We start from the raw sequence: 16,288 nt of genomic DNA, 5'->3' as shown, positions 1-16,288 counted from the left end.
ACTGTGGGTGAGAAGGAAAGCGCCTTTGGGGAAAAATAGCAAATATTAAAAATGAGTCTGAGTTGCAGAGATGATTATTTCTTATAAGAGATTTCCCCACCAATCATCTTAACTTTTGTATTGAAACAAGTGTTCTAAAAATGGAACATTACAACTATCACAGGCATGACTGCCAGGTCATTATACCCTTTCAGTTTTGAGCAATATGAGGAGCAGGATAGCTCAAAGAATGCAAGGAATTCTTCCTCATCCCCCCCCCAACCCCAGCCCACCAATCTTCCACTGCTTTTTTTCATATAGAGTCCAGAACTAGCCTGGACCACTGGACACTCATGTCTAGATGAGGGATTGGATGTATGTCATATTTCAAGCAGCTATCCATTGAAAACATTTGGCCCAATGAATCTTACCATAAGATCCTACTCTTACTGGGTCTCCTTTACACATGATTGTTCCAAAATTTAGATCTAGACTCAGACTTAAAATAGATGCACTGAAATCCAGATTAAGTCATTTCTAAGCTAGTCTGAACTAAGTCTCATTGATTTTAGTAGAACTAATCTATGGAATAGAGCTACTCTTTGAAGGATTCACATAACACTCTTGATCTGGTTAATCAATTCATCTTAGTTTACGGTCCATGGACCGTAAACTAAGCAAACAGGCTGAGATCATGTATCATAGTAAGCCGCTCTTAAATATATCAAGTTCAAAATTAACCAGACAAATCAAAGTTGCAGGCAGTAGGTCTTTAACTGATCCAATGAAGCATGTGGTACGACTCCAGAGTAAGAATAGCTATATCCAAACATCTATTCAAGAACTCCTGTTCAATGCACACACATCTTTTTTTAATCCCTTCATACCAAATGCAAGGGAAGCTGGATGACGCCTCTGGCTCTTCCTAAGGGCTCCGTGGTCTTGTCAGGCACTGCTTTTTCTGCTTCTGGCCATGTATTATTAAAATATAATATGTGGGCAGAAATTAAATGACGGGGAATTGGTGGGAAGAGGAGAAGATATTATGGCCTGTGATGCTTCCATAATGCTCATGCAGACTATTTAATGTGGTTTTGCTCTTTTCATCCTCAAGCTTTACCTACCGTCCTTTCTCAGGGTGAGAAATAGTGATATTTATTGCCGTCCTTCCTGTAAGCATATGTAAGGTGAATCCCTAAGGTAGCCCTAAAAGAAGGCAGTCCATGCCACGAGGAGAAACAGCAAAGACTGAAGGAGGATTGACATGAGCTTCATCAACCCCCATCAATTTAGTGAGCTGGCGGGATTCTTTCTGATGTGCACGACATATAAAACATCTTGAGTTCCTCAGTTATAGATTGCACAATGAAATTATTACCCAATTCACATATTAATTTAAGGCAATTCATTTCTCAGACTATTTCAGAGTGTTCTCCTCTCCTTGATGAACATTGCCCTGATTATTTCCATTATTACAGCACCATGACATTAATTTGCTTTAGGTAGATGGAAAATGCAGAAAGGCATAAATTTTTCCAATATAGCAACAGCTGTATGAATTCCTTGCTCTGAAAAATGGACAGCTGTGATGTAGTTCCCTGTTTACAAATGTGCCCAGCTGGTAAGTAGGTACCAGTGAGGAAGTCTTGGCATTTCATTTGTTGGAAACTCCTCAAAGAGCTGGTTAAATGACATCTTAGCTTTCCTTTGAACCCCAGAATGTTCTCAACAATCTCTAAATGCTCTTTTGCTGTAAAACAGTGCATACAAAACTATGGGCGTGATTGGGCTCCTTTTACGTGTCATGTAATGTGCATTACACATCAGTATGCTGTGTCTGTGTGGTCATGGTACATTGGATATTTTTCAGTTTCTGTGACCTGAGGTTGGACACATGTTTCTTGGAAGGTCTGAATTCTACTGCCTATATTCTAAATCTTTACTTATTTCTGACAGAGCAGGAATCAGAGTTTGGGTTTTAGAAACAGCAGCTGCCTCATTGAGGTGAGAGAATGGTGCTTATGAGTCTTATGGAGACCAAACTTAGATTTCCCTACTCATGTATAACTCTCCAAGCTTGTCCAATGTTCAGTAAAATGTGATTACTCTTCTCAAATCTAGATAGTTTGGGAGAATAATTATGTGAATCCGTTCCAATAGATCCAATTGGTTCATCTTCCCTGATATATACAATGGATTAGGGAAGTATAACATCCAACACAGATAACTGGTGTAATGGTCTGTGGGAATGACCTTGGGAGACAGGAGGAAAAGCTGCAGACTGGACAACTGTAATATAAAAGATACTCAGTCCACAGAAGGAGATGGAGGGAGGGGGAAGCATTTCAGAAGGGACTTTCCAGAGAGTAAAAGGAGAGGAGGGGAGAAATACTTTCAGAGTTGTAAAATTCTGTTAATGTAACCTTATACCAGTGTTTCTCAACCTTGGCAACTTGAAGATGTCTGGACTTCAACTCCCAGAATTCCCCAGCCAGCAAGGCTGGTTGGGGAATTCTGGGAGTTGAAGTCTACACATCTTCAAGCTGCCAAGGTTGAGAAACACTGCTTTATAATAAAAATAGAGCTTGTACTCCTAGTTGTGCTTCTTGTTTGGACTCTCCTTCAAGGGCTAACACCTGGTTACTGAAACAAGCCTAGCATGTTGTACAGAATGGCCACTAGGATTTTTAACAGACAGTACTCCCACACTTTTAGTAGTTTTTCCTATCATTGTTCATGGTATTCTTCTGAATCAACTAGCAAGTTGGATCTGGGAGCATGATATAGTTATTTGTATCTGTACACTTATAGTAAGTGTCATAAGTGTATCTCTGCACTTATTTGGCAGGCTGGTTTCCAAGGTGGCACTCAGGAACCAGCTTCTGAAATCCAAATAATTAGAAATTCAAGTTAGACTTTCACTGGCTCCAAAGTTTACAGATAAGGAGAGATTGCCTTTTCTGGTAGTATTTTGGTTGTGTCCTCCTTATTTCATCTCAGATTGTTCATTGTTCAGGGAACTCACTGTGGTTTAGAGAATATTAAATTAACTGATCTGAGGAAAAATTTTAAAAAATCATCTTTAGGATAGGACTGATCTTTTCCTATCTGAAGTCTTACTTTTTCATTCCATTACTTTTTCTTTAGCCTTTGTGTAATTAAAGAAAAAAAGCTAAAATTAAATCTTACGTTTTATTGTACAGAACAGAAAACAGAACAGATGAGCATATAAATGCATTGCATTCCCACTTCTGAATCTGAGCAAATTATACATTCAGTTTCTTGGAAATATTTGGAAACACACACCCACAGTGGGAAATGCTAGCACAGCACTTCAGAGACATGCCTTTTCATCGACCGGCATTTAAAAATTTAGCATTCTTCTACTCAGAAAAGAAATAGAACAAAAGGAAACCCTCAGAAATTGGCAGCCTAGTTGTAAAAACTTCAACAAAGGAAAGTTTTATTTGGGAGAAAGTTCCATAAATTGTGACAATCCAGTCTATATTGATCAAGTGTGAAACAGCTGTAGCATTAGCTAACAAAAATAACGGTGTCTGCATTTACACTTTTTAGAACAGGCTCTCTTATACTTTTTTTTTTTTTAATTGTAACTGAAAGCACTATTTTGTCTGAAAATCCACAGAACATGTAACAGTCATTTTATTGATTATTTACTTGCTTACTTTCTCTCCAGAAAGGACAATCAAGTAGGACAGCAGCTAAAAACATGATAAAAATACCAAATCAAATCAAAATCAGCAAAGTTAAAGTTACAAACCAAAATAGACAAAGGTTTTGTTCAATGCCATGCATACCCTTGGCTAATCCAATTACCCATTTTTTTGATTTTGCATAATGCTCTGAACTATTAATTGGCTATATGGACCGAAGCCGTACTACAGAGTAAGGTATGATAAGGATGACTAGTTTATGGTTCAGCTCCAAAGACACTCACATTTTTCCTGCCCTCCACCAACTCTTCACTGAGCTTGACTGAAGACTCCTTTTTGGAAAACGGAGAGAATGGCCATCCAACACAACTGTTGATGGAGCCCGTGTCTTCCGTAGTTTTAGACCAATAGTGGAGATGTCTCCTTCAGGCCCACCAAATGAGCTTCTGAGAGTACTGAGTATCTTTCAAAGGACCTCCCATTCAAATGTTAAAATCCTGATATTGATATTGAGATATTCAGGCCCAAACAATGTAGAAGGTTAAAGGATAACACCATTATATCTTGAAAGCAATTGGCAACGAGCGTACATTTTTTCAACAGGGAGATACAATAATATAGTCCTCATATCATACCCCAGTTATCAGGTTAGCTATTACAATGGACCCTTGATTCAAATGTTCTTCAAGGATAGCCTCACATACAGACCCCATGGCAGTAATGTAATTATAAGGGAAGCAAGATATGGATAACGATGGGCAAATGAGAACAGCTGAGGAACAACTGCAGTTTGGACAAAACTCTGCAGATGTAATCCTTGCAGAGCTTCCAGCTGATGTACTCTCCCACTGCAAACACTTCTTTCAGAGCTGACTTACAGGCCAGGTGTGTCAATGATCAGACTTGACTGGGTTCTTGTTTGAAAGGAGAAAGCTAGCTTCTATCTGCGCGTATGTTGTTTCTGTTGTTTAATCTCGATCATTACCCTTTGCAAGCAAATCTCTGCCTTCCATTTACTGCCTGCGCAGGATTTCCAGTTCAAAAGCTAATCTATTAGCAAAGGGCATTTCTTAATAAAATTCTGCAAAAAGTGCTGTGGAATGTATGATTCAGGAAATGGAGCATGCCGTGGCCATTGATTGTATTGAGAGCAGCATTGACACTCATCTGGTTCACTCCTCTTCCTAGTGGGCAATCACTTACAATACAAGTGTCAATCACTTGACAAAGAGAGGACAAAAGGCGACTCTGCATTACATGGTTGTGGATAAATATTAAAAATAATAACTCTCATTCAAATAGCCCCATGTTACTTCTCACCTAGGACTGTACACTAGACTGGGAAGCTGAAAAATATTCTGGAAGAAGGCATTTCATCCGCTTGCCAAGAAAACAAACAGGCCTATCGATGGGAGACTCAGGCACTGAGCAAAATTCAAGACCCATTTTGCCTCCATATAAAGAATGACTTGGTTGCTTGGTACAGATTTACAGATTACGTCAGCTTTATAGATTTTAAAACATTGAAGGAGAATTAGCATTATTTTGATGCTTTCCCTTCCTGCCTTTCTTACCACTGCAAACCAGGACTGGTCTGGCCCAGACATCAATGGGCGTTTGGCTGTGGGACACCTCTGGAATTGTGTCACTACAGGAGATCAGGTGGGTTACAATAATAATGCTGGACTGGCTTGGTTTTGTTGTTGGTAATAATTGGATGTGATTTTTCAAACATTTCCTTTGCCCTTCTTATTTTCCCAGTAAGTCCCTTTCTTTGTTTTTCAGCAGAGGCAAAATGCAGTTGAACTGTTTTGGGTTCCCCTGTGTAAAAACCTGCAAAAACTCACCTAGCGTAGCCGTCTCAAAGCCGTTATGCTACACTAATAACGCACTATTCTGTTTGCTTCATTTCCCATATATGGCCACCATCGAAATGTTGGCACTGCACGGTTGCTGGGGTTGACTTAATAAATGGGCACATTTGAGCTACACTAGTGTAGATTAAATAGCTTCAGATCTTCCCTTAAAGACACAGCCACATGGTTGGGAAGGAATTGTTGCCATGAACAATGCTGTTAATCCCTGATATGAAGCCTCTACTAAGCACTGCAGAAACATAAGCAATTCTGGGGCTCTTGTGAAAAATCCAGTGGTTTGGGGCTAAGCTGTGGGGGCTGAGCATAAAGGATTATGTTCAAATAGGAGGACCTATTCCAGGTTCTCAGGACCTTTCCTGTGTTAAAAGGGATGAATGGACATACAACTGCAGTGGCAGTCAACCAAGCATTGTTCAGTAGCGATGGGTAGAAATCAATATAAGAATAAGTAGTTCCTAAATTTGCCTTTTTTTTTTTTGACCCATCCTCCCATGAAATTCATTTATCCTCAAAATTCTCACTTCTCTGAATTTTTCAAAGCAGTTCCCCATTTTTCAAAAAGGGCATTAAAGAAAAGCTACAGAAAATTGCATATAACCACAAAAGTAATATCCCCAAATGCATTATAGCGGGCAAAATGGTTTGCAAAAAATTGTATATACCTTATAACGTTGCAATCAAACCGTACACATTTGGAGAATGATGCATCTAAAGACATTATCATTTCAGTGAGAACCAACACGTGCACACCCAAAACGCAAAACAGGAATAGGATGGACTGAATTGGCAAATGGAAAAAGGAGAAGAAGCTGAAAATGACAGATGGGTCTTTATTTAGAGTTGGGAGAAAGAACATTACAACTTCATTTATTCATTGCAGGGCCATGCTAAATTGGAGGAATGGTGGGGGCTATCCAGGGGCTAGATCTTGGAGGGAGCCTGTCTGAAAAATAACCCAACAGCAATGTTTTCTGCCAGGCTAACCCAGCACTTATTGAAAAATGCTCAATCCTGATACCCGCTGTGAATACTGGTGGAGATGTAAGATTAGTTACCAGGATTGGACAACAAGATAAAGCCTCACCTTGGGCAATACCGTAAGATTTAAAAGCCCAACTTTTAGTAACAGGCAAGAAAATGCAACCATTATCATGAACGATAAAATCCTTGCCTATAAAGTTCTAATTCACACATTCTGCATGGATTACAAGATGTCACAGAGAAAGACAGTACATCAATGGAAATTAGAACTAATTGCAGTCTTCGTATTATTGGCGGTTCCTATGGGTTCATCTCTTTTAGTCTAGTTGAGTCTCTATCTTCTTAACAAAGTCAGATGTAACCAAGCATCCTTTTCTGCTATACTCTGTAGTGGAAGATTTATAGATGCATGAATGCCCACATGCGGGAGCACAATTTATGTGTTTATTTCTAAGAATAATTGAAGCAGGTGGATACACAGGGAAGCCCCCAAATGTTCTAGGAGGTCAGTAAGGGATTAAGAAGAGAAACGGAATGAAACAAAATGTTCAAGTACAGAGAAAATGCTTCTTTAATTATATCTTGTTTCCTGTTCTTGTCAGGAAGAACATATGCTTTAAAGTAAACAAAACCTGTTTCATAAAACAGGATTAAGGTTACAACCTTATGCACGTCTTCTGGAGTATATCCCACTGAATTTCATCTGACATTTCTAAATAAGCCTTCCTGCTAAGCCTCTCTCACGGGGGATCGATTATCTCAGATGGAGGTGATCAGATAAATGTGAATAACACTATAGTGTGGTGTGGTTTATAAAAGTGAATGCAGCAGAGCCCTGAGTGTGTCCTGGTGTACACTGCAACCGTGTTGCAAAGCTCAACAGACCAGTAATTTCTCATTCTCTGGTCTACTTCACGAGACTGTTGAGAGGACTGAGGGGGCTTGTCTAGAGCAAATTTGAACATGAAATGATGTTCCTAAGTGTCATAACAACAGGAGTTAGACTACGTTCCCCAAGATGGCTAGAAGTATTGCTGTTATGGGCTCAATATATTTGGAACATTGGATTAGAAACACTAATAAAGACATGATTTCTTAGGCAAGGTAATAAACAGATGACCCCAAATCTTTTGGTGGCAAGGAGAAATGGTGTATCATCTAAAATAGTTCTTGCCTCTGAAAGATTTTGTGTGTTTATGGATTGATTGATCTTTTGTGTTAAAAGATTAAATAAATTGTGTTTCAGTTCATTTGGAGGGAGGGTGGGGCATACCTTTCAAATTCATCACATGGATTTTAATCAATTTACTGTAGTGGTTAAGACATCAGGCTAGAAACCAGGAGATTGTGAGTTCTAGGGTGACCTTGGGCCAGTCCCTCTCTCTCAGCCCTAGGAAGCAGGCAACCCACTTCCAAAAAACCTTGCTAAGAAAACTGCAGGGAGTGTCCAGGCAGTCGCCAGGAGTCAAGACTGACTCGAAGGTGTGCGCGTGCACACACACACCATACAACCTAATACCAATTACATTCAACAGAGGTTATTCTCCTGAAGGATTCCAAGAAACATGCAACAATTATAGTATAAACTCTAGAATAGAGATTACACAGTTTTTAAAACCCTCCCTAAAAGTCTGTGGAAGGAAAGGAAAACCCCTTCCCACTCTTACCCATAATATGGCTCTCCTGACTGCATGATTGCCCCAACCCAGCATAGTGCTCAGCACTCCCCACACAAAAAGGGGCTTAACTGTAGTCTTGGTACCAAGGTTGACTGTCCCTGCTCTACAAAGTGCTTATAGTCCCTTCAGAAAAGCAGGCACAGACTCCTTCCGCATACAGACACTGCCATGGAACTTACCAGGGATGTGTGGGAGAATTGAGTTGATGAACCATTGGTTCAGATTCCTCTCCAGAGGAAATAGAGCAATAACAGTTGTAGAGAATTGCTTTTGGACCTACACTGGTGGTAATTCCCACCTCTCCCTGCCTCTTAGCTCCTGGAATTCCCTCCCCTCCAGCAATCAAGATGCTACCTCCTCCTGTACTCCTCAGTTACTCAAAGGGGAAGCAGTGCCATTTAACCAACCACAGTGGCCACTTAAGAGTTGGCTTCCAAGCAAACATGACCACTGAAGAACGAAGACAAGACATCAGCAAGCCGCCATCATTTTGCCCCACCTTCCACTGGCCACCTGCAAAGGACATTGGCCTGCTTTATAGTGCACAGCTGCTGCCAAGGATTTGGGAGGGGAGGCCAGGGACTGAGTGAAAATACCTTCAGTTTCTCATGCCCCAGGATGCCCTTCTTTCTGTGATGATGCATCGCTGCCTTACAGGAAAACGAGACTGCCATTTGAAGCAGCCCAGCTGTATTCCTGAGATATAATGCCCCCAGTTGCAACATTGCACACGGTATAGCATTATCTACAGGAGAGGTCTGTGGAGAGGACAAATCCCTTTCTTTGCCTGAAACACCTCTGGAAATGATGGAGATTCCACCATGCAATTTATTTCCAGAGGCTTAAATTATCAAAGAGGAAGGAGTTTTGCACCAGCCTTTGACTATTTGCCTTAGCTAGATGGTCTTATTCCACCTCACCCGTCAAGAGTTTTTAAAGCAATTCTTACTTCCTGGTTCCAATCTATGTCTCTTCAAGGATTACATCGTCCTTTGAAATCATCAAGGTTTTCTACTTTGAAAATAAGCTTCCTACAACAGGCAAATCTCCCTCTGATTAAAATTTCATGCTGTCTTTCAATTCTCAAACCCTACTGGGATTTAAGGGTGATTTTCAGCAGATGATGACCTGGTAGATTCAACATTGCACATTTTATTTTCTGCTGAATTACCATGAGAAGCAACTCAGTCTGCTTTTTTCCCCTCCCTTTTCCAGAATAAATTATGCAGGCACTGATGAGGAAAACAAAAATCAAGGCTTCTTTATATTTTGCCAGAATTCTCATTTGGGCCCAAGGTACATATTAATGTTATAAAATCTCACATCTGGTTTGATGACAATGCAGATTTTTATTGAACTTGAATTTTTACAATGGGTATGGGTGACATGTGGCCAAAGGTAAGGGATAATGGGAGCATTGTCCCACAGCAACCAGAAACAGGCAGTCAGTGATCTCATGGACTGGATTCAGCTCCATTTATGGATTTCACTGCTTCAGCAATTGTTTGGCCTCAGGTCCACCTTTCCGTAAAGGTTTCCACATATACAGTATGTTTTGGCCACTCAAACAACAACTTCCTAAAGCTTATAAGCTAAAAACATGCCAGGAAGTTCAAGATGATGCCCAAATGTGTAAGCTACTGTTTGTACTTTGTGTGTGAGCTACCATATGTGTTTCTGTAGCTCTTTGGGTACGGAAGAGAGAAGAACATTGAAAATCAGCTTCAGCATTTTGCAGGCAGCATAAAGCTTCTGGATTGCTCAGATCTGATCTTGTAAGGGTTGAAACTGGTAAGATGACAGTTCTGGTCAGACTGAACCCTTGTTTAGGATAGATATTATCCTTCAAGGCTGGAAAAAGAATGGCTAAGAGTCTGTTGATTTGAAAAGGAAGGAGAAAAAGGCCTAGAATTTAAATCTTGGAGATGACATTCAGGCACACAAATAGGGATGGATGGATGGATGGATGGATGGATGGATGGATGGATGGATGGATGGATATCAGTGGTTTCTTATACTTTGGCTGCTGATTGTGTTGTATGGGGTTTTTTTTAATGTTTTTTAAAATATGATTTTCATATCACTCTTTGTTTTTATATAGTTTTTTTCATTGTTGTAAGCCACCCAGAGTCATATATTTGAGATGGGCCACCATATAAATTGAAATAATAAATAAATAATCAGTGTTCTGTATTCTGGGCCAACAGAGAACAAGTCACAGCATACCTTCAGGTACCTGAAGATGCCCAGCAAGACAAGTGATTTTCCATCATGCCACTTTCCACTTGCATTTGCCATGCAGCTGGCCATTGTTATAACTAGAATGTTGTATTATTTCATTAACAACCTCTAATACAGTAAGTGAAACTCCTAGAAAATATATATTTTCCTTTTATAGAAGTGTGAAAGAGAACAGTTTGAAATTAACAGGAATGTATTTTTATTGGTTATCTTCATTTTGTTCAAAAGGTTTAGCTTGTGTGTGTGGGATCAGTAGAATGGAATTATTACCACTTAATGATGCCTTTCAGGGTTGTCCATGGGGGAGGTCAAGAGGGAGGGGCTTCAACTGCACAGTCACAACCACCGCCTTGACTTTTTTGACCACCCTGCCTTCCTGCAGATACCCCTTGATATCACTGACAGCATTTGCTAGCAATCTTATAATCCTGAGCAGCAGTTCGAAGTAAAACTGTATTTGTTCTTATAAAGAACCATGAACTCAAACTTTCTTCAGGACGATGGAAGTAAATATCATAAGGATGCATTATTTAAGAATAAATGCCAATGCAAATCTTATTTATAAAAGGCAAATTACTTAAAACTCTGTTAAACGACTCACGTGTTCCTGCATCTCCGGAATTATATGAAACATTTCCCATCTTTCTTAAACACTCACAGGGCCCAGGTTTAGGTCTTATGAAAGCTGTATTTCATCTTCACTTCAATTTTATACATACAGGGAGGTTTACTGCTGCTGTATGCTGTCAACTGTTTTACATCTGCAGAGGAGACCTAGGAAAGAAAATAATTATGTGCTTTTGGGCCATTACACTCACAGTTGCAAAACAATCTTGCTCAACAACTCCATCACCAAACACAAATTGACTCTCCGGCTGTTTGGGGCCACCGTTCTGTCTAGACAAGGGTTGCCGACTGGAGTAGAAACAGGGGAGGAGTATTAGGATATCCTGCCCCCTCCTTTTCACATTTCATTTTATATTTGGGAGTGGGAGGGAGGAAAAATAAATCTGTCCTCCAGTTTCCTACAAGCTTCTTTCTATTCTTCAAGGAGGCTTCCGTTTTCCAGCCTGACTTGTGGAAAATCCATTGAATGATAAAACAGGCTTAAAAATCCTATAACTTGAAGGGAATAATGTAATCAAGCCAAGATTGTAATGTTTTCAACTGAAAATTCTTATTGTCAGAGGAAGGAAAGAAGGATCAAGAAAAGAAAAAAATGGCATAGCACCAAAAAACATGGTGATGGTGATGGTGATGGTGATGGTGATGGTGATGGTGATGGTGATGATCTTCTTCTTCTTCTTCTTCTTCTTCTTCTTCTTCTTCTTCTTCTTCTTCTTCTTCTTCTTCTTCTTCTTCTTCTTCTTCTTCTTCTTCTTCTTCTTCATCCTCATCCTCATCCTCATCCTCATCCTCCTCCAGGAACTCAAGGTTCCATGATGCAGCATTCTCCTCTACCTGCAGTTCTGCTGAGCCCCTCTCCCCAAACGTGTCACATCAGCAAAAACTGGTGATACACAACCACAGTGAGTGTACAGTCCTTTGCAATCAACATTGATCATATCCCACTCAGTTTCTTGGATCTGGAGGATCCTTAAAAACAATCCACTTCAGAATTGTTTTTAAAGAGGATTTATGCTCGCATACATACATATATACAGATCACTGGTACACCAGGAAGAGGCAAGTAATATTGTGTGCTACGTACATATCCACCTGAAATTAAATAGTCTCTGAAACCCAGTTCTGTCCAAATTTAATAGTACTATATATCCAAACTGGGAGGAGAAACACTACTTCCTGTGAGCAGCAAAATTGTCTTCAGCCAGCAGTACCGTTGGCCATTTTCCACTAACCTTTGATCCCTTGCTATTTAAATGAACTAGCAAGCCCCAGATAATTTAACGCTCGTAGCTGAAAAGATACTTGGAAACATAAATCCAGAGATTCTACCTACAGCTAGAGAGTTCCAAAATAAATAAAATGCTGCTGAAATGCCAATATATACAGACATTTCTTTTTTCTTTTTTTTGTAAATAGAGCAGTTTGTTGATAGTTGGAACCAAAATAAGAGGTTGAAACACTAGCAATTTGAGGAATTCAGAAGGAGTCGAGCAGCACCTTTTCAGACTAAGGCATTTTATTAAAAGGTCTAGGCATTCATGAGCTGAGCTCACAATAACGTTTCTAAGTCTGAAAAGGTGTTACCAGACTCCTCCTGATTTTTGGCTAACACAGCTCTCCTCTTACAATGCTAGCAATTTGAAAGCAATCTTATGGGAGACTTAAAAGAACTCATTAAAAAAGTCAACGTGGAATTTGAAAAATCTGGGTTAACATCAAGGGTTACAAAAACAAAGATTATGCCAAGCATCAGGTGAATTCTCAATTGACAGTGAAGAAGGGAACGTGGTAGGTAATTTTGCCTTCTTGGGCTCAGGAATAGAGAAAAACAGACAATGTGCTGGAGAAACAAAGAGGATAATCATTCTAGGGATGAAAGCAGTGGGAAAATATGGGCAAGATCATGACAACAAAGATCTGAAGCCACGGTCACTCTCGTGGTAAATACAACAGTGAATGCTGTATTTGGAGACATAGCAAAAGCTACCTTCAAATTATGGATTTAGAGATGGTAACGAAGGATACCATGGACTGCAAGAAGAACCAGCCTATCGGTCCTGGATTAAATAAAACCTGGTTGCTCCCAAGGCCATGACTGGTAAATGGATACTCATATAGTTTGGATTATGTGATACAAATGGATAGTGGAGTAGAAAAAACAACTAGACTTGATAAGACTGAGGGAAGTAGAAGATAATGCCCATGAAGAAAGAGGATGGATGAGATCAAAGAGATTACAGTGGCCAAGGAAGAGCTGTAAATCACTACTAGAGACAGATTAAAAAGCTGAGCAATTGCGCAAACAGTCAGCAGGAATTGAGTCCAACTTAATGGAATCTAATTATACCAATTAATATATTTTCCACATGCTATAACCCTGCATGTGTAAAAACACAAGATATTAGCAGATAGATGTAGTATGGAAACTGTGACTGGCTTTAATCTTCCAACTCAATGCATGTTCCTACCGCTTGTAAACAAGTGCCAGTATGTCCTGGTTCTATGTTTTTCCTACACAGAAATGATTCCTTTTTTAAAAACAATATTTTTTATTAAAGTTTAAAAATACAGAGATAAAAAACTAATACAAACACAGAAATGATTCCCAGCAGGAAGAGTTATACATAAAGAATGGGTTACCTATGTCACTACGGGGAAAACTTAATTACTCCAACATGCCAGATGTTGAACCTATTTGTCTCCTTTTATCCATGTTTCTTTGTCTTCACATTCTGCCATTGGAAATTTGCTGCTATACATATGTTTGTATGTATGTATATATATGTCTATCTTAAATTCATTTATGCAATATTGCTGTTTCTATATTGGGATACATAGTCATTAAAACAGTCTTCAACAAAGTTAAATCTTTTGGAGTAGAGTCTAGAAGTAGGAGAATTTATATTTTCCTATATATACAGTAAATCTATATTTTTGGATAGCCCTTCCATTCTTAGGAGTGTTTATTTTACCATGGTTCACATACATACATGCACAAATACATCTGATTAAGGCATTATTTGGCCAATGGCTGGAAAAAGGAGATTCCAGCTTCCATCTGTTTCATTTTCCTTCCTTTGGACATTTCCTAAAATTAGTGAAGCAGCATTTAACAACTGCCAGCTCCCTCATCAGTTCTCAGTGGATGACGCTACCAACTAATTCCAAACCGCACCACAATTGTGTTAGAGCAAACTTCTACCCTACCAAATATTGTGGCAGGAAAAGAAAAAGCCAATCAACGCACCCCCATTTATTCCAAGAACAGAGAAGAAAATCACTTCCTTAAAGTGAATAAAGAATGTAGCAGTTTAGGTGAATGGTTTGGGAAGAAGATGGCTTGGCTGCGTCACTCTCCAATGGGTGACTCAAGTTGGCCACCTCCTATCATTCTAAGGCAGTGTTGTCCAAACTTGGCCACTTTAAGATGAGTGGACTTCAACTCCCAGAATTCCCCAGCCAGCATGGCTGGTTGGGGAATTCTGGGAGTTGAAGTCCACTCATCTTAAAGTGGCCAAGTTTGGACAACACTGGTCTAAGGGCTCAGCCTGATGGCTACGTTCAAGTGCTATCCACTCCGAAATTGGACGCCCTGACTGCTGTCCTCTTCTGCCTCCGTATTGAGGCTAGTGTCCGCGCTATTGTAATGTGGGATGAGTTCAGGACAGTGATTTGTAGATTCCCCTGGCTTTGATTCCTTTCTCACCAAGGACAGTTACCAGCTACTCTCCCTACTATGGAGTGGGGCAGGGCTGCCTGAGCGCACGTGCATGAATAGCTGGATTTCCACCTGTTAAGGTGCATTGTGGGTACAGAGATGCTCCACCCCTAGGACCTGCCAGTTGATTTCTGAGCATGGGCCTAGCAGGTGTTTCCAAGAACTTTTGGCCTGTGTCCAAAAATAATCTGGCTGACAGGGAGCAGGTGCAGAGGAGGACTGCAGGGTGAAATGGGAGGGCGCAAGCAATTGATAGCAAAACAGCTTCAGCTTCAGCTCCTGTTGCAATGGATTGGCAGGGCTGGTTTCATGCCCGGCAGCCCCAGAAGTAGCCCATGGATCTCCATGGAGCTAGAATGAAGCTGGCAGAAGCCTCCTGATTAAATCAGTAACAAGTATAGCAGAAGCAGTGCAATAACTGCAATGCACCCAATGTTGATAGAACCAGCAACGTGCAGTGGCAAAATCTGGCTCTCTTTCTCAGATCACTCATCCTGTTTTTTGTTTTTTTTTAATACAGGCCTATCCCTCTTTCCAAAAAGTGCTAAACCTGGGTTTATAAGGAGCTTCTGTAAGACTTGAACAAGCACTTTGGAAAGTGCCAGTGACATTTTATGGGGCTAGGGGGTTGGTATCTCTTGCAACCAAGTTAAAATAGCTATGGATGACAGTTCCCAGGAGAGGAGGGGAAGGGGCAGCTGAGAGTGTCTAAAATTAGCCAGACCAATCCTATCCCTGACCACATCAGCAACCGTGCTATTGATGAAGTATGCTAGATCCTACCCACAGCCAACACTGTGTTGGGAAACAAAACGCTAAGCCGTTAAACATGACTGTAGGCTGGAGATGGGACCAAGGCAATATCTGGAGGACCAGCACATCTGGATGATCCAGCACACCAAAACAGTTATCAGGACCTGTTTATGTCATAGTTAAGGAGATGTGAGAACCAACCTTAACACAGTTGCATCATTGGTACTCTCACCGTCTTCTCTTTTTGCTCACTTACTGTGACCTAGATTAGATTAATTTCTTCCTTCAATCCCCATAATTCCCAGCCAGCTTTCAATCTCATCAGCCCAGTTCTGGGAGGTAGAATCCCAAAGCTGTTTCAAGAAAACAGTTTTAAAAGGCTTAATGAAAATGCTTGATACAGAGAATAAGGTGTTAAACTACCATTGGGTGACCCAGAGTTATTTGAGGTTTTAGTGTTGTATACCATGAGTGAACTCCAATTATTGGGTGATCTAAAAGTATGTTAAACAAAGCAAAACAAACATTGTTAAGTGACTTTTATATCATAAACAATCTAATTTCGGGGGGGGGGGAAATGGAAATATTAGAGAAAAGTCAGAAAGATTCCTGTATCAAATGAATGTGTCTCCTTAACAAAAATGTGTGATGGGGAAAATGAAATATCATCTAGGCCAACTGTTTGGAAAGTGGAATTTCTTCATAAGCTTTGGTATTATGAATGGCTCCTATTGGAAATGCTACATAATTCACATATGC

The sequence above is a fragment of the Python bivittatus genome, unplaced genomic scaffold, assembly GCF_059951505.1.
Source record: "Python bivittatus isolate LINGU-HERP-01145 unplaced genomic scaffold, Pbiv_v1 ctg000610_np1212, whole genome shotgun sequence".
In the NCBI taxonomy this organism is placed as follows: domain Eukaryota; kingdom Metazoa; phylum Chordata; class Lepidosauria; order Squamata; family Pythonidae; genus Python; species Python bivittatus.
Note: the sequence above shows the minus strand (reverse complement) of the source record.